Source organism: Tamandua tetradactyla, chromosome 19 (assembly GCF_023851605.1).
Source record: "Tamandua tetradactyla isolate mTamTet1 chromosome 19, mTamTet1.pri, whole genome shotgun sequence".
Taxonomy (NCBI): domain Eukaryota; kingdom Metazoa; phylum Chordata; class Mammalia; order Pilosa; family Myrmecophagidae; genus Tamandua; species Tamandua tetradactyla.
Window position 1 is genome coordinate 73,150,342 of NC_135345.1, and position 24,060 is coordinate 73,174,401.

The following is a 24,060-nucleotide window of genomic DNA, read 5'->3' on the forward strand; positions in this document are numbered from 1 at the left end:
AACCTATATAAGTTAAAGGGTCCAAAATGATGCACCAAATTAAAAGCCTCTTGATTTCCATTCTGGTAGTTTATTCAATATAAAGAACAGATTACTTTTTAATTATACCAATACTATAATAGAATTATTAAAGGAAATTAAAAAAAAATGTACTCACAGTCACATCACTGTAATACATGGGGTGCTTTATTATTTAGATGCTCATTCAGATAATATTCATATGAATCAATATTTTTGCATAAATAAAATCCTGAATTATCATTCTTACTTTATTTTCACTTAATATCATTCTATACTTATTTCTCTATTTTGGTATATTGTCAACATAATTAAAATTTCTCATGGCCACATAAATTTCCTTGACTTGATAGACTATGTTGTCCCTGGTTTTCTAGAATTTAGTTAAAACTAATGAATAAATTGTCTGTATTTATTTATTTCAAATGATTTCTGGTCAATGTATTTCCAGGAATGGGTTTCTTGAGCTATGAATTTTTTATTTAATTTTAATAAATATTGTCAAACTTTCAATAAGATTATGTTAATTAGTCCACTTTCATAAAAACCTAGCAAGTACATGTTATTGCTAATTTAAATGGCAAAACAGTTTGAATCCTCCTTTAATCTGCATTTTTATGATTATCAGCATTGCCCATTCTTTTTATTCTTTATAGTTCTACTAACTGTGTGATTTAGTTATCCATATGTTTAGCCTTCATGCTTTACTTAACACAGATATTAGGACTTTATCATCTTTGATGCAATTTTTTTTTAATCAGTCTGGTTTTAGTCCATCAAAAAAATAAATAAATAAAACTAAGTTAAAACCAAAACTACTGGAAGAAAAAATATCACAATTAAGATCATGTTTTTTTTTCCTGCCCTTCCACTAATCAGTTGGTTCATTTCTGCTCCTTTATGTGATCCAGGTTCATATTCTTCTTTTCTATCAAGTCTACTTGAACCTGTCCTTCTGAAGCGTCCATATGATTTTCAACATCAATGACTATCAATTTATTTTCACATTCCTTAGAATTCCCTAAGTGGGATACAGATAGGATACTACTGGTGAAGTACACGATAATTTTATGTTATATCAACAATACTTTTAAAAAATTGAATAATTTTAAAATATTTTAATGTGTACTAAGATGTACTTCTTGTTTACATTAAGTTACATGGATTTTCCTATTATGTAAGAATGCATAAAATAATTTATAAAGATACATGAAGATATGTAGCTTTAAAAAAAAAAAACGAACTTTCAATTCTCTCTCATGTAAAAGAAGGTCATTTAAACTAAGAGTTAGGCCATTTAAACTGGAGAAGAAGCTTTCCAGAGCTTTCAATGGCTTAGATTCCTTTTGTTCTACTTCTCTGTCAATCTTAATATGTGGTTCCCACCCAATTATGTGAGATGGCACTTCGAGTTCCACCATATTTAAGCTAACAGTAGTAAGTATGGATGATAATGCTATTAACTGAGCTAGGGAAAATGCTTTAGGAAGAAGAATGTGATCCTAGTTTGAGATATGTTGAGTATGAGATGATGCTGCGAAAGGTATTGGAAATGCCCAATACTGAGGGGAGAGAGCTAGTCTGGGGGTACACATGCATGGATACCTTTCATATACATAGGTATTGGGGTTATTAATGTGGGTGAGAATGCTTAGAAAATGAGAATAGTAGCAAGCCTTGAACTGCCTTATTAGATAGCTATATAGGAAACAACCAGCCTGTAAAGGACACAAAATATGAGTAGCCAAAGATGCACTGTAAACAAAACAAAAAAACAGGGCAACATTGTGAAATAGATGTCTTAGAGGAGAAACTGTTTCAGAGGGAAGTGGAGCTGCTCAAAGGCCAAGTAAAATGCAGACTGAAAACTATCCATTGTATTTATCAACAGAAAGGATTTTGAAGACCTTTGTAAGATTATTGGATGAGGGATCAGAAGACTGACTGGAGTGGTTTGGTGAGTCAGTGAGAAGTGAGAGAATGCAAACAGTACAATTGGGCTGCAGTTTACAGTGTGTGCCTGTGAAGGAAAATCTAGGTATGCATCCTTAAAGTCCTGTAGGGAAGCAATAGGGTTTTTTTTTTTTAAAATAGAAATATTGAGCATATATAAAAGCCAATGGGAATAATTCATTTGAGAACAGAAGGGTAAATTACAAGAGAGAAGGTGTGAGAATCTTGAAAATGTGGAAGGTAGTGGAAAGCAAAGCATACAGTTGTAGATACGGGCTTTAGCCAGGAGGAAGACAAGCTCTTCTATTGGAACTAGGTAAAGCAAAGTGGATGAATGAAAGGGTGGAAGTGAACAAAGCAGGGTGTGTGGGTGTTTAAGGGAGTAAAGAAGAGGTGCATTTTGGGTCCTTCTCTGGTTTTATATAGTTTTCTCCAGCATATGGCCATGTGCTAAAATTTTCAATGGGTGGGAGTGGGGAGAGCTGGTATATATGAAAAATGATTCTCAAAAGGTGTAGTTTATAGGATGCAGCAGTGACTCATCGTTTAAATGATTAGGATATGACATGTTTTATATCAACTTTAATTTGTAATCAAATGCTTGCACGCTAGACATTACCTCACTGTCTCATAAAGCACCACTACTGTTTCCATTCATTTTGATGACTTTTATTTTTCCTAGAGATAAGAGTAATTATCTGAGGTGATGGTCCACAATTTTTTTTCCCCTATCCTTTGGAGAAATCTCAGATAAGACACAGGATGCTTTTCTGTTCTCAGCATTATTTCCTTCATCTCAGATTTCCAGACCTGCCAAGCTGTTAGGAGAGTCAGACTCAGACCAGATAATGACTCTTTTATATTACTCTCTACTTCTCAGTAATTGTATAGACTCTAAGTTAGTGCATTAAATTTTAGGTGTGACCTATTAGCAAGTTCTAACAAAGCAGATTTTCTTGAGTTAGAATTACTGTTCCTCTCCTCTATTGCTCTCTCTTCTCTATAACGTCAAATTATGATGTGAATGAATATTTCCAGAATTCCAGAGAGGTTTTCTTGAAAGGTTAAAAAGCCCTTTGAAAGGACTCAGTGTAAGGTTCGCTTCAGGAGCGGAAGAATTATCTTAGTTTGCAGCCTGCCATGAACCCTTCATTTTTCATGACAGTCTGATGGAGGATTCTGCTTACTGTCTTCCAGGCACCATTCCAGGCACTTTTGCGCGTAACATACTCATTTAATTTTCAGATTGCCTTCTTGCTATCACTATTATCATCTCTATTTTGCAAATGAGGAAACTGAAGCACGGAAAAGCTAAAGCACGCTTGCCTAAGATTTAGAGACAGGCTGATTCCCGGGCAACAACGACGGGATGCTTTCCTTGCTTTGACGCACAGGGATTTGGAACTCACCTGATTTTCCAAGATACCCCTAGCAGGGTGTAAAAAGCTTCTTCCGAACCCCAGAAGCTTGCTGGAGTTCTCGAAGACTGACGTTTCATCTGAAAGCGCGAGGAGGCAGCGAGCTAGCGCAGAAGCGCCCAGCCCCCTGGGAAGGTACGCGAAGCGCAAAGCCAGCCGCGGAGGCGAACTGCGCTGGGTCGGTTGCTAGCAGGCGCTAGCGTGTGCTGAGCTTCCAGAGCTGTGGCGGGTGGCTGGGCCCCAGGCTGTGGCAGAACCCATTGCCGAAGCTCGACGCTTGGCTGCTTGTGGTTCGTGCGGTTCTGCCCGGCTCTGCTTTTCCGTGTTAGCAGGTAAGGGCGCGCGAGCCAGGCTGGGCAGGGGGCTCTGTTTTGGGTGCGGGGCCCCTCCCAAGCGCCTGCCTCTGGCTTTGATGAGACATGTTAGCGATCAAGGGCTATTACCCGGGATTTTGGGACTTCACTCATCTCACCTTTCCCAAACCTCTTCCTAGTTTCACCGAAACCTTCTGAGGCACAGTCTAGAAGGGTCGCTCTTTTAATCTCAAAGTTCTCAAAAAACAGTCTCCTGAACCTGTTGTTACAACTTCGTTGAATCTCTGGAGAGAGTGTTTGATACTAGCACGAGTTTTGAAAACTGTTCTCTACATTCGTGAGGATTCGGAGCCGATGATATTTGGGGGGTTTATGCTGCAGTTTGTGTTTACACTTTCCGGAGAGGCTAAAACGCGGTGTCTCACGGGCGCCCAGGACGCCTTCAGCGAAGGTACTTGGGGAGAGAGGTATTTGAGCATTTTCTGGGGGTGAGATAGGGTTTACAGATAATGCCAGTTTAGCTCCAGCAACCGGCGTCTCCTCTGGCCAAATCTCTAGGCATTTCCTAACAGCAGAGCAGCCCCAGGTCATAGTTAGAAACAGGGTCAGAGCAGAGGAAAATCATCTCTCTGTTCAGCTTTATCGTTTTTATTAGAGATTCAGGTACAAGTTAAGGAACAAATAAACTACGTTTATCTATCTCGCATTTCACTTCAGCTAGACACTATGTATTTCAAATGTTGATTTATTTTAGACCCTTAAGTATAAGATGATGTTAGCTATAAAAGGATACTGCTTTTCTTTTCAGAACAAATTATTCAAAGTTGTTTTTACCATATCTCAATTTCTTTCCTTTTCACCTCCAAATTGTTTTCACTTGATAACTACTGAGGGAGAGGATGGGCAAACGCTGTGGTTTGTAAAGTGCGAAGGAAGTATTCCTGCTTTCACTAGGTATTCAAATTAACACAAAATAGCTTGGGTAAAATTATCTTAAGGATGTTTAAATTATGGTTGAAATTTCAAAATTGCCATGAAGTACTCCAAAGATACTAACATTGTCATCAGCAGAAAGTTGAGTGGCAACTGTATGCGGAGTCCAATTAGAGTCTTTTATCTGTTAAAACTGCTGTAGATTTGTCATTTAGGAAAATATTTCCTTCACTATTTATTGCACTGTCTTTAAAGGTATGTATTAATTGAAAGAGTGGATATTTTAATGATCTAAAATGTGACTTCAGTATTGCTTTATAGCACGTGTTATTCATGTATCATTATCCAATGCTTTTTATCAATATATAAGCTTTTCTAAAATCCTTGTCATTTATAATCCAGCTAGGTCCTTCGAAAGGCATTTTTTCTTGATGTTTATAGGCATCTTCGGGAATATGTGAAGCTTAAACTCACTTTTTCTTCATCTAGCACCTGTCTATTTTACTTGGCATTTTTATTATTGTTGATGCATTTGTAAATACATTACAGAGTCTTTTAAAGTATATATTAGAAATTCGTTTTTTTAATTTTTATGATTCTTTTACCTCATAGCTCCTAATTGTCAACTGTTTGTCAATATTCTCTTTCACAGATCCCAAGGGCTGCAGAATGTATAGATAAGCTCAGTATTACCCAGTGAATGATTTTCTCTGGGAAAATTAGTTTGGTTATTGTGTTGGTTGTTGTTTTTGGCCTTTGTGTGTGTGCACGTGTGTGTGTGTTTTTTTTTAATGAGAGTTCCATGCAGATGTCCCTTTGTAATAAATATTCCTAAAGTTTTTCACTATATTATATTAAAATAGTTTTCCAGCTTATAATCAGGGGCACAAAATAAGGAGAGCTTAGATTTCCCAAAGTTTCATATACTTAAAATACCGTTTTTGTAAAATGTTATTTCCTTACTAAGGAGAGGAGGAATTGATTTTAGGTCAAATTTTAAAACCATCATACATATTCAAGGAACATGAGGTAAACACAATCTCATATCTTGAAGCATATTTATAAGGTCTTTTCTCAATCTTGCCAAATTGTTCTCTTAAAATGTATGAGTTTTATCCTTATCACTAATCCAGTGTTGACAGTTTATTTCTTTATTTCTCTCTGGATTTTTAAATGCAATTTTATGAGATATTCACATACCATATAATCATCCAAAGTATACAGTCAGTGGCTTACAGTGTCATCATATAGTTGTGCATTCATTCCCTCTGGTTTTAACATTCTAGCTTTGTGGCATAACTTGCCTCTTAAATGAATTCTCCAATTGCTTGTAACTGAACATTAAAGGTCCAAAGAATCCCTCACTCTATTGAACTAAAAGGCAGATGGATATATATGTGTACTGTTTAGCAATGAGACACAGGTATTGTCAGAGCAGACAGATGTTCAGAATGTGTCTCATCCCCTTCATTTCCCTCATGCAGTTTTAAGAGATCAAACCTCTAAAAGCAAAGAGGTCAAGGTTTCTTCCCAGCCAGGTTTCTAATTGGTTCTGTGCCCTTAGGCAAGTTATTTAACTTCTCTGTGTCTATGATTCTTCAAATTTAAAAAGATGAGTTAGAATATGACTTCTAAAATCCTTTCACCCCTAGCTCCCCCTGTTTCTGTGGTTGAAAGGTGGAGGAGCCAGAGTTAGAGGCCCTTACTCTGCCCTTGCTCTGCCACTTGACAGTAGCTACCTTTAGGCAAAGCCCTGAACTCCCAAGACATCAACGTGTCCCTGTAAAGGTCTATCAGAGAGAATGAACAGGATGATGCATGTGACCGAGCCAGCTGCGGTGTCTGGCACATAGGAGATGCTCATTAATGTTTTTAAGGCTGCCATCTTTGAAAATCTAAAGGTATTTCTGCTCCTGGCAGGGAAGGAGATTGACAAAGAATCTCTCCTGGATTTTCAGGGTATCTATTCCTTAATCACTAGTAGAGTTCCTATAGTATGTAATAGGAGCCAAGGAGATGGGAGAGTCAGACCATCAAGCTATGCTTCTTTAATCTTCCTCTTCACCCCACTACCTGCTATGATTCAGAACATCTCTAAAATTAAAATTAAATTTATTTCAATACCATACAAGATTGGGAAAACATGACTCTCCTAGTTCCCATCTCAAATCAGGTTGAGCTGTCTGTTACAGTTGAGCCTACAAGGTAAGCTGCATAATGGGTATCAGAATAACAACACAAGTCAATTGCACCAGATCAGTAAGTTAAGAAAAAAGAAAAAGTGCTTCATAAAAATGATAGGAACAGCAGTTTATAATCCAGGTACTGACTCCTTTAAATGTCAAGTCTTCCCAAGCAAAAACTACATGGAAGGAAAATAGATGTCACAATCTTGACAAAGGGTTCTTTAAGAATTACGAAGCATCAAAGTCACTGGGAAGCGTTTTCAATTGTCTATACCTAGGTCATACCCTTAGGGATTAGTGGATCTGGAGTGGTGGGTGCCTGAATATATGTCTTTTCGTGATTGGTCAAATTCAGATAATCTCATAGTGAAAATACTGAACCCAATCCATATTGTGGCCTATAGCCATAGACAGACAGAAAAATCTTAAGAGTATTTCAAAAGGGAGTATTTGGAAAAAACTGAACAAGAGGATAAACAATTCTTGAACACAGCTTCATAAAAGTGTCAGTTAAACCAAATAGCTGTCTACATTTGTGTTTTATCAACTGTGAGCTGAAACTTCAGTGAGAAAAGAAAAAAATTCAAATTGAACACTTCTGACTTAATGATTTTCATATCCTGGGGTGGGGAGGAAGCTGTCACCTATATAAGCTGCTTCCTCTTTCAGGAACTGTCATCTCAAATACCCTAGTCTCCTTACAAAATTTAGACATTTAAAGATGTAATCCTGCTGTCCCAAGGATTTCTTTGAGTCCCCTACTTTCCTTTACAAAAGGTTACAAAAGCTAGGGGATGTCATTTAAAGTTTTTAAATAACTACCTTGTTTAAAGTCTTTACATTCTTCTTTCCATTTTATTTCCTACCCCTGCATCTCTGGCATACTAATGCTAAACTAAATGTTGGTTCTCCCTAGGGATACAGCTTCCACTTTCTTTTATAGGGAGGGAGAATCACGTTTATAACAGCAACCCTGAAAACAGAGTTTATAGCCTTGTGTTTCCCTTTGCTCCTCACTCATAATCCCCTGTTCTGTCTGGAATTCCCCATCTTCAATACACTCATAAAGATTTTTGGCCTTGGGTAGGCATTTATATCTGTTATACCACAATACTACTTGAGGTTTTGAAAGTCTTTGGTTGGAAACCTGCCTCTTTGAGATTTCTTTTGTCCCTTCTTTTCTTCAGCTGGAAAACCTACCTCAAATGACTTCTAATCTAGAATGTTGTTTATGCTTATTCCAAAACTAGTGGCCCTTGGGGCTCATGAGGACTGATTTAAGCTTGCTCAGGTACCCCTATCTTCAGTTTTCTTTTCTCGATATTTTGATTATTCAAGTTTCGATAACTTCTGCTTCATGTTTCCCCCATAAGTAGGGCCAGGCTTGAAGATTTCAGAGTAGGTAAAACATAATTCTAGACCCTGTTTTACTCTCCAACCTCATCCTCGGTTATCATCATTCTACTCCCATTTGGTACCCTCCAGCCTTGACCAGGGCAAGCATATTCCTACCTACAGGTTTTGCCCTTGTTGTGCCATATGCCTGAGAATCTTGCGTCCCAGCACTACATAGAGAGCCTCCGTTTTTGTCCTGCATTCCCAGGTCTGTTGTGGCTCCCCAGGCCATTTTCATCACAATTTCCTTTGATTTGATTCTTTCTTTGATTACTACTTGAGATTACCCCATACGTTTATGAGTTCATTTCTTTATGCTCTTACACCCCATGATCAGATGCTAAATTTTGTGAGAGGTTGACTTTATGCTTTCCTATTTGCTACTAGCCTCAGTGTCTCGAAAAGGCTCTGACACAGAGTAGACAGTAAATATTTGTTCAGTGAAAATTGCATTTCCATTTCTCTATCAGGTTGTCCTGCATCTCTTTGCAGGTCTAGTAAGTTGCTAAAATGTCTAACTTAGGTGAGTCTCATTCTTCCTTTCTGCCATTTTTTTCTTTTCCTTATCTTGACTGAAAGACCAAATCTACTTCTATATTTTTATTTAATATAGGAGAAAAAAATGAAAAAATAATTTCTCACCGACTTCGCTGTTTTATTACGTATTCAAATTTCATATCTGTTTATATCAAGTATAATCTGGATCTGAGCAGTAAGAAAAATTGAATATAAAATCATTCTATATTTTTGGTAAAAGTTAAACACACCCTTTCTGTAACCAAGAAATTAGGATTTAAGGGATGATTTTGATTACTGAGTCATTATATAGATATTTCTTTTTGCTTTCTGGTATATTGAAATAGACAGAGGGGAATACCTGAAATCCCTAAAGTATAATTCAGCTGCCCTGATATCTGAGATGATTGTAAAATCCTTTCCTTATCTTGTGCCTTTGTGATTGCAAGAACTGTTATACCCTGATTTAGTTAGTAAGCTGCTGGAATGCGATATAACAGAAACAGAATAGCTTTTAAAGAGGAAAATTTATTAAGTTGCTAGTTTACTGTCCTAAGGCAGTGAAAACGTCCCAGTTAAGGCACCAACAGGAGGTTATTTTCACTCAAGAAAGGCTGATGAAGTTCAAGGTTTGTCCCTCAGCTGGGAGGGCACATGCTAATGCCTGCTAGCTTTCTCTCCCAGATTCTGGTTTCACGAAGCTCCCCTGGGGGTGTTTCCCTTACTCATCCTCATCTTCTGAGGTCTCTGGCTGTGTGGGCTCTGCTGGTTCTGGTTGCTCTCAAGGTTCTTTCCAAAATATTTCCTTCTTAAAGGGCTGCAGCAAGTAACCTCACCTTGAAAGGGTAGAGGCACATCTCCATGGAAACCACCTAATGAAAAGTTACCATTTACAATTGGGTAGGTCACATCACCATGGAAACAGTAAAAAAGTCCCACCCAGCAATACTGAATGAAAATTAAAGGATATGGCTTCTCTGGGGTGCATAACTTCAAACTGGCTTCAAACTGGCACATTCCACTCTTTGGATCCCCAAAAGGCATGTTCTTTCCAAACGCAAAATGCATTCATTCCATCACAATATCAGAAGGCCTTACACCATTTTAGTAACAACACAAATACAATACAAAGTCAGAAGCAGTACAAAATCTCATCAAAGTCAGCTACAGGCATGGTCTATCTTAAGGCAATGTTCTTTTTTGGCTCTGGACCTGCAAAACTCAGAACAAGTTATTTGCTGCCAACATACAAAGGAGGGACAGTCATAGGATACATATTCCCATTTCTGTAGGGAGAAATCGGAAGGATTACAGGACTCACCAGACCCATACATTTTCAAAAATCTTTAGAGCAAACTCTAGTAGTTTTCAAAGACTGAGAGTCAATTATCTTCAGGGCTTTAAAAGCAGCATTCCGACCCTTTCCAAGGGCCTAAGCAGCAGGCCACCTCTCTCTGAATGCAACTTTGGGGGTACATTGGGAACACCTTTTTCTTTGTTTCACCCTCTCCAAATATCAGGGCTGTATCCAGGCTCTCTGCCACCTCTAGGGCACATGCTCAACCCCTCCAGAACAGTGTGATGGCAGCCAGGCTCTCCCCAATCCCCAAGGACTGTGTTCCACCTTATCCAAGGCCTGAGGCAGCACAATTCTTCCACTGCAACGAGGTGGAAGGCCCATCCTCTGCCCTTGGGGCAAACTCTCCCTCTCCAAATACTTGGGTGAGTCTCCTCTCTTGGCCCATGGTTTTTTGACTTCAGACCTTGGTTTCCAAAGCTCTATCTCTGAAGCCAGTTTTCCTCTCATTTGTCCCTCATTTTTTCCTTTTAGTCCAGACTGGCAGTGGTTCCATTTATACAGATCCCACAACACTCTTGTTGGCTTTCTATGTTGTAGGCAAGAATCATACCCATCAAACAAAAGGAGTTTCCAAGAGTCCTTCCTGGATAACGTGTCTCCAATTCTGGCCTTTTCTGAAATGCCTTTCTGGTTCCATGTTTGGTTAAACCCTCATGTGGGACACTATTCTCTGAGGTCTCCCTTTCTGGAAGCCCAGAATTATGCAGACTATCAGTTTCTGGTTTCTTTATACCCAAGAGTTCAGTTCTCACCTTATCTTTTTCCTGTGCATTTCACTATAAGGTGCAAGGATAATCCAGGTTACACTTCTCACATTTAACTTGGAAATCTCTTCTGTTAAATATCCAAGTTCATCACTCTCAAATTTTGCCTTCCATCTACAAAGAATGCACTCCTTCCAGTTTGGAATGACATGTTCATCATTTCTGTCTAAAGCCTCATCAGAGGTATGTTTAGAGTCCACATTTCTATAGTCTCTTCAAAACATTCTAGGCCTTCTCTCTCAAGCTTCTCAAAATGAAGCAGGGAAACTCCGAACATCACGCAAGAAAGCATGAGGACCTCGGAGAAGTGAGAGAAACTTATATCGCCATGGCAAACTCAGAGGACTCCTGTCCAAAGTCTGAGCCCTGAACACTCTTTGTCTCCAGATCATATAGGCTAGCAAGCAGGGTGGGAGTTACTATTGGAACAGGCTGTAAACTTTGGAAAAGTACAGAAACAGAACTTCCAGGGTGGGAGTTACTATCTCACCCTTAGCTGATATCTTTTGTCTGAAATGCAGGCAGCCCTAGATCTGCAGACACAGCTGACATTTTGTTTCACCACCTTTTAGAAAGTATGCTTTTTACATATTTTTGAGAATACCTAAATTTATAAAGTGATGCACATAAATGCACTAAGTGCTACACATAAATTCATAAAGTTATACAGCAATAATTGTGAGGTTAAACTTATGAACTGCCTCGTTCCCCCCTTTTGATGATATTATTCATCCCATTTTATTCTATAGGTGTAGCACCATTTTTGCTTATGGGAACTAATTCATAATTCAGACAGTTTAAGGGGTGCAGGCCTCTGAGATGAAGTAGGTGGGAGGCAGTTTTTTGTTTGTTTATTAATGTAACAGAGAAATTAGGAGTTACGGGATAATTTTAATTACTGAATTATTATATAAATGTTCCATTTTGCTTCTGAGATTTTGGAACAGGCAAAAGATAGTACCAGGAAGCCCTGAACTATAAGTTGTTTTGGACATCCTGGAGGAGGGGGTTATAAAAAAAGCCTTTATCTTTTACCTGGTGAGAACCATAATACTCCTGGTCTGGTTCTTCTTTAGCAAGCCTCTGCACTAAAGAAAACAGCAATTAACTAACAGTCACTTACAATTGTAAATCATATCTGCTGGGCTCTGCCGTAGAAAGATAGATAGTTCTGCCTTCTTATGTTCTCTGCCATTTCGCACCGCTAGGCTCTGCCACCGAAGGATAGATAACTCCTTTTAATTTATATTAACATGTTAAAATGTGCTTTTTTTCCTCACTGTGGAACTCACTATGAATAGTGTGTTTTTGTAAATGTCATCATTTCCCTGTGCTAGAGACCTTAAAAATTTCAAGTTTTCTTGGTTCAGAGAGACAGAATTTGGAGCTGTTAAGCTGTCTGGTTTTCTGCTACACAAGTGGTATTAAACGTTTTCTCTCTTTGAAACCCCAGAGCCCCAAGAATTGGTCATGGAGCGTGTTGGCAGAAGAATTCACGGCCTTTGTCCGGTGTCACTAAGGCCTCTGTAGTTTGACTTACACTTTTTAGTACAAAAGAGAAGAGGCAGGGGAGGATAAGGCATATACTTAGCAGCACTAAAACACTTCCAATCAGAGTTTTGAACCCCCCAAAAGTTGAGAACCATCCCCCGAACAGGTTTTTGGGGTCCCAGCTGTTCCAAGTTTGAACTGGGACATGGGCTAGGGTTTTTATGCGATTGGTGATTTCCCCTATTACCTTTCCTCAGTCATGTAACTGCAGGCAACAGTTGGAAAGATTGAACTTTTCATATACTCCACTTTTCTTTGCTAACGGGTAGTCAAGACCCTGTCGGTTCTGATAGATGGCTGTTTTAAATTTGGTTTTGTTGCTGTGCCAACAGATTTCAAGTGCAGACAGTTTAATTTGTGATTAGTGTTACTCTATTGCCTGGAGCCAAATGATGTGGTTTTACATGTAAATTGGGGACAAAAACATTTTGCAATTTATATGGGAAAGAAAGAGTTATCTGGACATGGATAATACCACCAAATTAAAGCAAAATTAGTTTTCAGAAAGAATTGCAGGCAACCTACTTCTAGGAGAGCTAACACAGCCAAGTGAATAGCAAACGCAGAGAGTAGGATAAAGAAAATTAGACCACAGGTCTGGCAGACTGGGGTGTCCATGTGGCGACTCCTCAGTCTTCAGCCGTGTTTAGGTCAGTCAGCTCCAGAGTGGCTGGGACAGGCTGGTAAATTTCTTATGCAGAGTCAGACGCAGTGGGTTCTCTGGGTTAGTTTGGCACTTCCAAGAAGGGGTTGAGCCATTTCCAGGTTTTAGTCAGGAATGGTGGATCCAGGGAGCGATTTTGACAACCTTGACAGCTGTAGGGGTAGAAAGGAGGACCATATAGGGCCCTAACCAGGTAGATGTTAATGCCTGATTTTCCCAATCTTTTACCCAGACTAACGATCCTAGGATGAAGGAGTGCACAGGGGATGTTAATTGCAGTGGGAATCTCTCATTTACCCTGCTGTGCAGCTGAGACACGGTGGAGCTTAGGCCCTGCAGTTGCTTCCTTGAAGTTAATTCTCCGAATTGTGTAATGTTTCCTTGGAGTTCTTTTACCAGTGGTGGGGGCTGTCCGAACAAAACTTCAAAAGGGGAGAATCCAGTTTGTCTTGTGGGACTGCATCTTACTCTTAACAAGCCTATAAGGAGGACATGAGTCCATTTCAGGCTGTTCTCCTGACAGAGCTTCTTCAGATGTGATTTCAGGGTGTGGTTCATTCACTTCAATTTTCCCGAATTTTTTCGCCTATATACTGTGTGGAGGTCCCAGTTGATGCAGAGGGTTTTGCTGAGATTTTGTATGATTTGGGCCACAGATGGCTTTTGTGAACCCAGGGAGCTTGGCAGGACATACCTTGGAATAATTTCTTTGCACAAGAACCAAATTACTTTCTGGGCTTTTTCTGAGCAGGTTGGGATGGCTTCCACCCATCCTGAGCAAGTACAGACCTACCAGTAAGTATTGGGATCTCCTTACCCGGGGCAGCTCTGTGAAGTCTACTTGGATGTTGTCAAATGGCATTTGTCCCACGGCTTGAATTCCCTGGCCCTTGTTGAGGTTGTTTTGAGCACAAGTTACTCATTTAGCACAAACTGCTTGGGAGAATTGGTGCAATGGAGGAATGTAAAAGTCCTGTAGAAGAAACTGCTCCAGGGCTGTTTTTCCATAGTAATTATTTTCATGAATTTGTGAAACCACCACTGGGCTGAGTGCTTCTGGGATTGCTAATCTACCATCCTTGAATTTCCACCATCTATTCGGTAAGAGGGCACCACCTTCTGAGCTCAGCCAGGTGCATTCACTCTCAGAATATTTTAGCTGTATGCCACTTATGGGTTCCAGTAGAAGTGCTGCTGTTCAGGAAAAGTGGGGTCCCCTTGAGGCTGCTACCTTGATTCTTTATCAGCCAGATGGTTCCCTTGGGCTACTGTTGTATTTCTGACTGAGACCTGAGGCAGTGGATGATGGCTACCTTCTCAGGGCCGATACTCACTAAAGCAGGGCCAGGATCTCCCGGCCAAGCTTTATATCCTTTCCCCTGGCATTGATCAGTCCTCTTTCTTTGTATAGGGTCCCCGTGCACCTGAGCTGTGTTGAAGGCATATCTCGAGTCAGTACAGATGTTGACAGTGGAATTTGATCTTAATAGCAGGGCTCTGGTGATTGCTATGAGTTTGGCTTTTTGAGCAGAGCTGCTTACCAAAGGGCCCAGATTCTACAATTGAGTCCAGGGTCACCACCACATACCTTGCTTTTCACATCCCCTTATAGAAAAAACTGCTGTCATCTGTTTAGTATTCTGCATCAGGGTGGGAGAAAGGCTGGTCCTTTAAATCTGGTCTGCTGGGGAACACTTCTTCTAAGGTTTCTGTACATTCATGCTTGGGCAGGCCTTCTCTCATTGGCAGGAGAATAGCTGGATTTAGGCTGCACACAGTTTCCATTTGGATATTTGGAATGTCACATAAGAGGGCCTGATATTCCAGCAGCCAAGAAGTGGAAAGCCAATGATGTCCCTTTTGCTCGAAAACGCCCTTGATTTGGTGTGGGATGTGAAGGGTTAATTGTTGACTGAAGGTTAACTATTCAGCATCATGGGTTAGGACAGCTGCAGCTGTGGCCTCAGACAGGGAGACCATCCTTTGGCTACTGAGTCTAATTGCTTCCACAGGTGAACTACTGGGCAATCCCAAGAGCCTAGTTTCTGAACGAGGACCCCTGTGGCTATTCCCTGTCATTCATGAACGTACAGGGTGAAATATTTGTCAATGTATGGGAGACTGAAGTTTGGGCTTGGGTGAGTTTCTTTTTTAGAATTTCAAAGGCTCTTTGTTGTTTGGTTCCCCAGGACAGAGGTGAATTTTCAGCTCTTCTTATAGCCTCATACAGGGGCTTAGCAACTGTGATGAAGTTAGGGACCCAGATGCAGCAGAATCCTGCAGCCTGTAGGAACTCATGGACTTATCACTGAGATGTAGGTGGAGGAATCTGACAGATGGCTTGCTTTCTTTCAACACCCATGTGCTGGGTGCCTTGGGCTATATGAAATCCAAGGAATTTTATTTGTTTCTTGCAAAGCTGAGCCTTCTTCCTAGAGACCTTGTAGCCTCTTTGATTTAGGTGGGTCAGGTGTGCCTTTGTACCTTCTAGACAGTCTTGTGAGGTTGTTGTACTGGCTAAGAGTAAATCATCCACATATTGGAGCAAAACACTATTATACTTTTTGTTGTGAAATTCCTGCAAGTCCTTTCTTAGGGTTTGGCTAAATACAGTGGGAGAATTATTGAACCCTTGAGGCAGGCACATCCAGGTGAATTGTTTTCTTCCAGTGCACCAATGTTCCCATTCGAAGGCAGAAATGGGTTGGCTGACTGGTGTGATATGAACACAGAAAAAGGCATCTTTCAGACCAAGGCAGGAGAAAAATGGTGTTGTTGCAGAAAGTAGGCTTAAAAGAGTATATGGGTTTAACACTATAGGATATAAGGTAACAGTCACTTTGCTGATGGCCCACAAGTCTTGAATGGAGTGGTAATTGTTGGTGCCGGGTTTTCATACTGGTAGCAGAGGAGTGATCCACGGGGACTGGCATTCCCATAGTATACCATGAGCAAGTAGGTGGTCAATGTGTACCTGAATTCCCACCTGGGCTTCACGGGGGACTGGATATTATTTAAGATGGACTGGGGCAACTCCTGGATGGGGTTCCATGAGGACCAGAGGGACATTAGTTACTAGCCCCAGTGGAGTGTTTTCTGCCCAAACAGAAGGATCAACTCCTGGCACCTGTGGATGGTCGGCCCGATTTCACTTTTCTTTGCAAGAAAAAGGTGCTGCTCTTCCATCTGAGGGGCTGTTCGGGTAACCATAATTTTTTTCTCTGGGTGGTTTAGTGTCAAGAGACATTCACCTTCTGCATTGAAACTTATTCGTGTCTGGTGCTTTGTCAGGAGATCTCAGCCCAGGAGGGGTACCAGGCAGTCAGGAAGGCAAAGAAATTGATGAGAAGCTTCACAGGATCCCAGTAGACACTTGAAGGCTGTTAAGAAGGGATGTTTAGCTGAGATGCCAGAGGCCCCAGTGAGGGTGGCTTGCCTGTTAGTTTTTGGTCCAAGTTGTTGTGTGACAACAGAATGTTCTGTTCCTGTGTCTACCACAAAGTCCATCTTTTGGCCCCCTACCGTCATTGTGACCTTGGGCTCCCTGAGGCTGAGTGTGAAGGGTCTGAGTGGTCTTCAAGGTCTGCTAGACCTACGAAATCAGTAGCTCTGGGGTCTTCATAGCTAACGGAATGCTTGTTGTCCTTTTCCCATTTTTTATTGGGGCATTCTTCTTTTTGCTGTCCCTCTTCCTTACAGAAAGCACACTGGTTTCTTCCCAGTGCATTTGCTCTACTGCATTCTCTGGGCGGCCTCCGATAAGTGGGTGTTTTTTTTTTTTTATTAATTAATGGAAAAAAATAAAAAAAAGAAATTAACCCAACATTTAGAAATCATACCATTCTACATATGCAATCAGTAATTCTTAATATCATCACATAGATGCATGATCATCGTTTCTTAGTACATTTGCATCGGTTTAGAAGAACTAACAACACAACAGAAAAAGATATAGAATGTTAATATAGAGAAAAAAATAAAAGTAATAACAATAGTAAAAAAAAAAAAGACAAACAACCAGACAGACAAAAAAAACAAAAACAAAACAAACAAACAAAAAACAAAAACCAATAGCTCAGATGCAGCTTCATTCAGTGTTTTAACATGATTACTTTACAATTAGGTATTATTGTGCTGTCCATTTTTGAAATTTTGTATCTAGTCCTGTTGCACAGTCTGTATCCCTTCAGCTCCAATTACCCATTATCTTCCCTGTTCTAACTCCTGCTGGACTCTGTTACCAATGACATATTCCAAGTTTATTCTCGAATGTCGGTTCACATCAGTGGGACCATACAGTATTTGTCCTTTAGTTTTTGGCTAGACTCACTCAGCATAATGTTCTCTAGGTCCATCCATGATATTACATGCTTCATAAGTTTATTCTGTCTTAAAGCTGCATAATATTCCATCGTATGTATATACCACAGTTTGTTTAGCCACTCTTCTGTTGATGGAGATTTCGGCTGTTTCCATCTCTTTGCAATTGCAAATAACGCTGCTATAAACATTGGTGTGCAAATGTCCGTTTGTGTCTTTGCCCTTAAGTCCTTTAGTCCTGGTATGCTGGGTCATATGGCAATTCTATATTCAGCTTTTTGAGGAACTGCCAAACTGCCTTCCACAGTGGTTGCACCATTTGACATTCCCACCAACAGTGGATAAGTGTGCCTCTTTCTCCGCATCCTCTCCAACACTTGTCATTTTCTGTTTTGTTGATAATGGCCATTCTGGTGGGTGTGAGATGATATCTCATTGTGGTTTTGATTTGTATTTCTCTAATGGCCAGGGACATTGAGCATCTCATCATGTGCCTTTTGGCCATTTGTATTTCCTCTTCTGGTAGGTGTCTGTTCAAGTCTTTTTCCCATTTTGTAATTGGGTTGGCTGTCTTTTTGTTGTTGAGTTGAACAATCTCTTTATAAATTCTGGATACTAGACCTTTATCTGATATGTCATTTCCAAATATTGTCTCCCATTGTGTAGGCTGTCTTTCTACTTTCTTGATGAAGTTCTTTGATGCACAAAAGTGTTTAATTTTGAGGAGCTCCCATTTATTTATTTCCTTCTTCAGTGCTCTTGCTTTAGGTGTAAGGTCCATAAAACTGCCTCCAATTATAAGATTCATAAGATATCTCCCTACATTTTCCTCTAACTGTTTTATGGTCTTAGACCTAATGTTTAGATCTTTGATCCATTTTGAGTTAACTTTTGTATGGGGTGTGAGATATGGGTCCTCTTTCATTCTTTTGCATATGGATATCCAGTTCTCTAGGCACCATTTATTGAAGAGACTGTTCTGTCCCAGGTGAGTTGGCTTGACTGCCTTATCAAAGATCAAATGTCCATAGATGAGAGGGTCTATATCTGAGCACTCTATTCGGTTCCATTGGTCGATATATCTATCTTTATGCCAGTACCATGCTGTTTTGACCACTGTGTCTTCATAATATGCCTTAAAGTCAGGCAGCGCGAGATCTCCATCTTCGTTTTTTTTCCTCAAGATACTTTTAGCAATTTGGGGCACCCTGCCCTTCCAGATAAATTTGCTTATTGGTTTTTCTATTTCTGAAAAATAAGTTGTTGGGATTTTGATTGGTATTACATTGAATCTGTAAATCAATTTAGGTAGAATTGACATCTTAACTATATTTAGTCTTCCAATCCATGAACATGGCATGCCCTTCCATCTATTTAGGTCTTCTGTGATTTCTTTTAACAGTTTTTTGTAGTTTTCTTTGTATAGGTCTTTTGTCTCTTTAGTTAAATTTATTCCTAAGTATTTTATTTTTTAGTTGCAATTGTAAATGGGATTCGTTTCTTGATTTCCCCCTCAGCTTGTTCATTGCTAGTGTATAGGAACACTACAGATTTTTGAATGTTGATCTTGTAACCTGCTACTTTGTTGTACTCGTTTATTAGCTCTAGTAGTTTTGCTGTGGATTTTTCAGGGTTTTCGACATATAGTATCATATCATCTGCAAACAGTGAGAGTTTTACTTCTTCCTTTCCAATTTTGATGCCTTGTATTTCTTTTTCTTGTCTAATTGCTCTGGCTATAACCTCCAACACGATGTTGAATAACAGTGGAGATAGTGGACCTCCTTGTCTTGTTCCTGATCTTAGGGATAAAGTTTTCAATTTTTCCCCATTGAGGATGATATTACCTGTGGGTTTTTCATATATTCTCTTTATCATTTTAAGGAAGTTCCCTTGTATTCCTATCCTTTGAAGTGTTTTCAACAGGAAAGGATGTTGAATCTTGTCAAATGCCTTCTCTGCATCAATTGAGATGATCATGTGATTTTTCTACTTTGATTTGTTGATATGGTGTATTACATTAATTGATTTTCTTATGTTGAACCATCCTTGCATACGTGGGATGAATCCTACTTGGTTATGATGTATAATTCTTTTAATGTGTTGGTGGATTTGATTTGCTAGAATTTCGTTGAGGATTTTTGCATCTATATTCATGAGAGAGATTGGTCTGTAGTTTTCTTTTTTTGTAATATCTTTGCCTGGTTTTGGTATGAGGGTGATGTTGGCTTCATAGTATGAATTAGGTAGCTTTCCCCCCACTTCAATTTTTTTGAAGAGTTTGAGCAGGGTTGGTACTAATTCTTTCTGGAACGTTTGGTAGAATTCACATGTGAAGCCATCTGGTCCTGGATTTTCTTTTTGGAAAGCTTTTGAATGACTGATTCAATTTCTTTACTTGTGATTGGTTTGTTGAGGTCATCTATTTCTTCTTGAGTCAAAGTTGTTTGATCATGCCTTTCTAGGAACTTGTCCATTTCATTTACATTGTCGTATTTATTAGCATAAAGTTGTTCATAGTATCCTGTTAATGCCTCCTTTATTTCTGTCGGGTCAGTGGTTATGTCTCCTCTTCCATTTCTGATCTTATTTATTTACGTCCTCTCTCTTCTTCTTTTTGTCAATCTTGCTAAGGGCCCATCAATCTTGTTGGAACCAACTTCTGGTCTTATTGATTTTCTCTATTGTTTTCATGTTCTCAATTTCATTTATTTCTGCTCTAATCTTTGTTATTTCTTTCCTTTTGCTTGCTTTGGGGTTAGTTTGCTGTTCTTTCTCCAGTTCTTCTAAGTGGACAGTTATTTCCTGCATTTTTGCCTTTTCTTCTTTTCTGATATAGGCATTTAGGGCAATAAATTTCCCTCTTAGCACTGCCTTTGCTGCGGCCCATAAGTTTTGATATGTTGTGTTTTCATTTTCATTCACCTCAAGGTATTTACTAATTTCTCTTGCAATTTCTTCTTTGACCCACTCGTTGTTTAAGAGTTTGTTGTTGAGCCTCGACGTATTTGTGAATTTTCTGGCCCTCTGCCTATTATTGATTTCCAACTTCATTCCTTTATGATCCGAGAAAGTGTTGTGTATGATTTCAATCTTTTTAAATTTGTTAAGGCTTGCTTTGTGACACAGCATATGGTCTATCTTTGAGAATGATCCATGAGCGCATGAGAAAAAGGTCTATCCTGCTGTTGTGGGATGTAATGTCCTATAAATGTCTGTTAAGTCTAGCTCATTTATAGTAATATTCAGATTCTCTATTTCTTTATTCATCCTCTGTCTAGATGTTCTGTCCATTGATGAGAGTGGTGATTTGAAGTCTCCAACTACTATGGTATATGTGTCTATTTCCCTTTTCAGTGTCTGCAGTGTATTCCTCACGTATTTTGTGGCATTCTGGTTCGGTGCATAAATATTTATTAGTATATAGTGTCCTTCTTTGTCTCTTTTAACTGTCTTACATTTGAAGTCTAATATGTTGGATATTAGTATAGCTACTCCTGCTCTTTTCTGGTTGTTATTTGCATGAAATATCTTTTCCCAACCTTTCACTTTAAACCTATGTTTATCTTTGGGTCTAAGATGTGTTTCCTGTAGACAGCATATAGAAGGATCCTGTTTTTTAATCCATTCTGCCAGTCTATGTCTTTTGATTCGGGAATTCAGTCCATTAACATTTAGTGTTATTACTGTTTGGATAATATTTTCCTCTACCATTTTGCCTTTTGTATTATATATATCATATCTGACTTTCCTTCTTTCTACACTCTTCTCCATACCTCTCTCTTCTGTCTTTTCATATCTGACTCTAGTGCTCCCTTTCATATTTCTTGCAGAGCTGGTCTCTTGGTCACAAATACTCTCAGTGAATTTTTGTCTGAGAATGTTTTAATTTCTCCTTCATTTTTGAAGGACAATTTTGCTGGATATAGGAGTCTTGGTTGGCAGTTTTTCTCTTTTAGTAATTTAAATGTATCATCCCACTGTCTTCTAGCTTCCATGGGTTTTGCTGAGAAATCTACACATAGTCTTATTGGGTTTCCCTTGTATGTGATGAATTGTTTTTCTCTTGCTGCTTTCAAGATCCTCTCTTTCTCTTTGACCTCTGACATTCTAACTAGTAAATGTCTTGGAGAATGCCTATTTGGGTCTAATCTCTTTGGGGTGCGCTGCATTTCTTGGATCTGTAATTTTAGGTCTTTCATAAGAGTTGGGAAATTTTCAGTGATAATTTCTTCCATTAGTTTTTCTCCTCCTTTTCCCTTCTCTTCTCCTTCTGGGACACCCACAACACGTATATTTGTGCAGTTCATATTGTCCTTGAGTTCCCTGATACCCTGTTCAAATTTTTCCATTCTTTTCCTGATAGTTTCTGTTTCTTTTTGGAATTCAGATGTTCCATCCTCCAAATCACTAATTCTATCTTCTGTCTCTTTAAATCTATCATTGTAGGTATCCATTGTTTTTTCCATCTTTTCTACTTTAGCCTTCACTTCCATAAGTTCTGTGATTTGTTTTTTCAGTTTTTCTATTTCTTCTTTTTGTTCAGCCCATGTCTTCTTCATGTCCTCCCTCAATTTATCGATTTCGTTTTTGATGAGGTTTTCCATTTCTCTTCGTATATTCAGCATTAGTTGTCTCAGCTCCTGTATGTCATTTGAACTATTGGTTTGTTCCTTTGACTGGGCCATATTTTCAATTTTCTGAGCGTGATCCGTTATCTTCTGCTGGCGTCTGGGAATTTAGTCAGATTTCCCTGGGTGTTGGGCCCAACAAGTTGGAAAATTTTTCTGTGAAATCTCTGGGTTCTGTTTTTCTTATCCTGCCCAGTAGGTGACGCTCGTGGCACACGTTTGTCTGTGGATCCCACCAGTAAAAGGTGCTGTGGGTCCTTTAAGTTTGGAAAACTCTCGCCATTGGGGAGATTCGCCTGCCGAAGCGGCTTGGAAGAGTGCCAGCTGGCCCGGGGGTTCAAACGTGGGGAGGGTCGCTGGCCGCCGTGGCCCGGGAGAGTGCACCATTCCCAGCCAGACCGGGGAGTCACGTGTTTTGAAGGGACCCCCCCGGTCACTGTTCTCCGCGGCCTTGGGATTTCCGATCCAATTCTCTCAGTTGGTCCGGGGGGCTACGCCTGGTGGGGGCGCCAGCCGCCACGGCTTGAGGGGACTGCCTGCCCAATTCTGCCAGCTGGCCCGGGAAGGAGGAAGGGAGGGACTCTGGCCGCTTGCCGCCTCGCCCGGTGAAGGCTGCGCCCCTCGGTGATCTCACCGAAGCAGGTTCTCTCAGCCAGTCAGCCGTTCCAGGATGGGGTACGCTGTCTTTTTGATCTCTGTCATGGCTCCGGGAGCTGTTCTGTATCGTTTCTACTCCCCTAGTAGCTGTTCTGGAGGAGGAACTAAGATCCGTGCATCTTACTAAGCCACCATCTTCTCTGGAAGCCCCTATGCTTCTTTTTTAAAAGTTATTCTTTTAACATATATAAACCCTAAATTTTCCCATTTAAGCCAAATAACAAATATGTAATTCAAATGTGTCATTTACATTCACAATGTTGTTACCTATTATGAAAGTTCTATCATCCAAACAAACACTCTGCACCCATTAAGTATTAATTCCGCATTTCCTATCACAACCCCCCTCCCCCATCTTGGTATTGTATATGGTAGTTTCTGGTCTATAAATTTGCTTACAGTAGTTATTTCATACCAGTGAGATCATACAATACCTGTCCTTTGTGTCTGGCTTATTTCATTCAGCATATCTTCAAATTTCATCCATGCTGTCCCATGCATCAGAAATTCCATACTTTTTATGACTGAATGATATCCTATTGTATGTTCCACGTTTTGTTTATCCATTCATTTTTTGATGGATACTTGGGTTGCTTCCATTTTTTGAAAATTGTAACTATTATTGCTATGAACATGAGTGCAGAAATCTTTGTTCAAATTCCTGTTTTCAATATTTTGGTTCATACCTAAGACTGATATTGCTGTGTCAAATGGGAGTTCTATACTTAGTTTTCTGAAGAACTGCCAAACTGTTTTCCACCAGGGCTACACCATTTTACATTCCCACCAAGGATGAGTGAGTGCTCTTATTTCTTCCCTCTCCAACACTTGTTATTTTCCCTTGTTTTTTTTAAATAGTAACCAATCTAGTGGGTGTGAAATGGTGTTTCACTGAGATTTTCACTTGCATTTCCCTAATGACTAAAGACGTTGAACACCTATCCATGTGCTTATTGACCATTTGCGTATCTTCTTAGGAAAAATGTTTCTTTATATTTTTTGTTCATTTTTAATTGGATTGTTTGTTAATTTTTGTTGAGTTGTAGTTCTTTTCATATTCTAGATATTAAATTGTTATCAGATACGTGGTTTACAAATATTCTCTCCTGTTTTTAAGTAGTTTTTAAATTTTGTAATAAAATCCTTTGATGCACAGAATTTTTTCATTTTGACAAAGTCCCATTTGTTTATTTTTATCTCAGTTGCTTGATTTTGGAAAAAAATCTAGAAACCATTTCCTGAAACACAGTCTTTAAGCTGTTTCCCTGTATTTTTTTCTAGAAGTTTTATAGTTTAGGTTCTTATATCTTGGTCTTTGATTCATTTTGAGTTAATTTTGCAAATGATGCGAGGTCAGAGTCAATGGTCATCCAGTTGCAT

The 24,060-nt window shown here is 39.4% G+C and overlaps 1 protein-coding gene across 1 annotated transcript in view; it reads left to right on the plus strand.

Annotated features, from left to right (window-relative positions):
• Window positions 1-3,591: 3,591 nt before the first annotated feature.
• The window catches only part of NPFFR2 (neuropeptide FF receptor 2), a 114,790-nt gene continuing 94,321 nt past the window's right edge, over window positions 3,592-24,060 (plus strand). The window contains exon 1 of the mRNA XM_077137166.1: window positions 3,592-3,721. The gene's annotated coding sequence lies outside the window, so the exon portion shown is untranslated. The remainder of the gene's footprint in view (window positions 3,722-24,060) is intronic.